The sequence below is a fragment of the Echinops telfairi genome, unplaced genomic scaffold (assembly GCF_000313985.2).
Source record: "Echinops telfairi isolate 266 unplaced genomic scaffold, ASM31398v2 ScPeMD7_443;HRSCAF=831, whole genome shotgun sequence".
Lineage (NCBI taxonomy): Eukaryota > Metazoa > Chordata > Mammalia > Afrosoricida > Tenrecidae > Echinops > Echinops telfairi.
In genome coordinates, this window is record NW_022104341.1 from 8,475,424 (window position 1) to 8,477,513 (window position 2,090).

Sequence of the window (2,090 nt, forward strand, 5' to 3'; positions counted from 1 at the left end):
GCAGGCTGGTCCCTGAGGCAAGGTGCAGTGAAACTAGATTAGAAATTGCCAGTCTTCTCACAAGCTATCATTTCTCAGTTGGGATTAAAATAGCTCATTTCACAATAATAAGCGTGGAGGGTTTTCCTGTCATGTAGCCTCAGTTAACTCCACCGGTCCATTACTGCTAGTCCTTTTGGAGAAGTGTGAGGGCTGATTCTCTTAAATGAAAAACGGAAGCGACCCTGTTTACTTGGGGATAGCTGAGAAACGTCAAAGGACTCTCATGCCCCCCGGGAAGAAGGAAGTTATAGACTTTTTTCTGAGGGGCAGAGGGAGGAGAAATTCAGAGTTCTTCGGGGATCTTCAGTGGCCTGACCTATACAGGCTCCCTTTCTGTAGCGTCCACCTTGCTTGCAATCAACTATTGACAGTAGCACTTTGAAGAGCTGCTGACACTGTGATGGCTGGACATCCGAGCCATTTCGCATCCAGACAGCTTTGGCTGGATGTGTAACGTACGATGCATTAGACCCGTGTGGTGGTAAACTCTCGTCCTAGAAGGCTGTTTGCATCTTTTCTCTCATTAACTGTGATGGCTTTCATCAGCAGGAATGCAGTGAAGTAGCTTTCAGGCTCTGACCCCTGCACTTCCCTGGCATTTCCATTCTGCTTACACTGGCTAGAAAAACAGCCTCTGGATCTGTGGTGCCATTCGTCAACATTTTCTATTTCTCAGCACAGGGGCCAATGCAGGGTTGACAGATAACCTTTGAAACAGAGGATCTAAGTTCCTGCCAAGGGGGAAGGGGTACAGTACTTCCTCTTGTGAAGGCAAGAACTGTTGAAACCAGCAGAGGGGTTGTGTGTGTGCTGTGGTGACAGCTGGCCAGGGCGGCTCCTGGAAGTCAGTTAGCAGGCCACCCTTGAACATGCACCAGGAACAGGCAGCCCACACTCAAGGGAATGCCTTTGAGCATACATGCCTAACAACTTGAAATCCTTACTAACCTTATTTACAATGACCAATAAGTCACAAACTTCTGAAAATATTTAATTAAAGAAGGAAACTTTGGGCCACAGTGGTTCTGCATTGGGCTGCTAACTGCAAGGTCAGAGGTTCGAAACCACTAGTCACTCCAAGGGAGAAAGACAGGGCTTTCTCCTCCTGTAAAGAGGTACAGTCTTGAAAACGCTCAGGGGGAAGTTCTACCCTGTCCTACAGGGTGGCTATGAGTTGATGTCAACTCAGTGGCCATGAGATTGGTTTCATTTAATAAAAAAGATATATGTCTACACTATCCTATAAATAGTGATGCAAATGTTTAACACCTTGGCAGCTAATTGAAAGATTAGAGGTTTGAACCTACCCCAAGGCACCTCTGAAGAAAGGCCTGGGACTTCTCCCGAGTCCTATGGGTGACAGTTCTCCTCTGATGCATGTAAGGCTGCCATGCGCCAGAACAGGCTCCATGAAAACTGGTGACTTACTGGTTAATGTACAAAAGCAAGGTGGTGATTTCATGGAGAATTTCACCGTACACTTCCTGGCTACTAAGGAATGGTGGCTACTTGATTGTTTTTTTTTTATGCAGGTAAACTTCACCATCACTCATTAATAGTTTTATGTAACAGACACGTGTCCCAATGGTGGGAATGGTGCAGGACCAGGCAGTATCTCTTTTCTCTTGCACACTGAGTTGCCGTGAGTTGGCCTGAACTTGAGAGCACCTTACAAGAGCATGTCTATGATAAAAGCATTGGAGTTAAAATGATACAATAAATGTAGCATCTTTCCTCAGTAAAGTTTAAGATGTCACTCCAGCCAAGCATGCTGATTACCCTCATCGATGTGACCCAGGTTCTGTGACATGAAGGGGGTGGGCAGCACTTTTACAGCTTAAGGCCTTAAGTTGATGAGCTGCACTGGTTCAGAAAAGCCGTAGATAGCCCATAATAGGACTCAATCTTTGGGGAGAACATGAGCAATGGTTTGGACACTAAATCAAAACAAAGATTCACTTTCACTAAGGATGGTGGTGGTGGTGGTGGTGATGGTGATGATGGTGGTGGTGATGGTGGTGGTGGTGGTGGTGATGGTGGAGGTGGTG

At 46.2% G+C, this 2,090-nt stretch overlaps 1 protein-coding gene across 1 annotated transcript in view; it reads left to right on the top strand.

The window, feature by feature from the left end:
- The window catches only part of VAV3 (vav guanine nucleotide exchange factor 3), a 417,371-nt gene that overhangs the window by 87,787 nt on the left and 327,494 nt on the right, over positions 1–2,090 (top strand). The gene's annotated exons all lie outside the window — the stretch shown is intronic.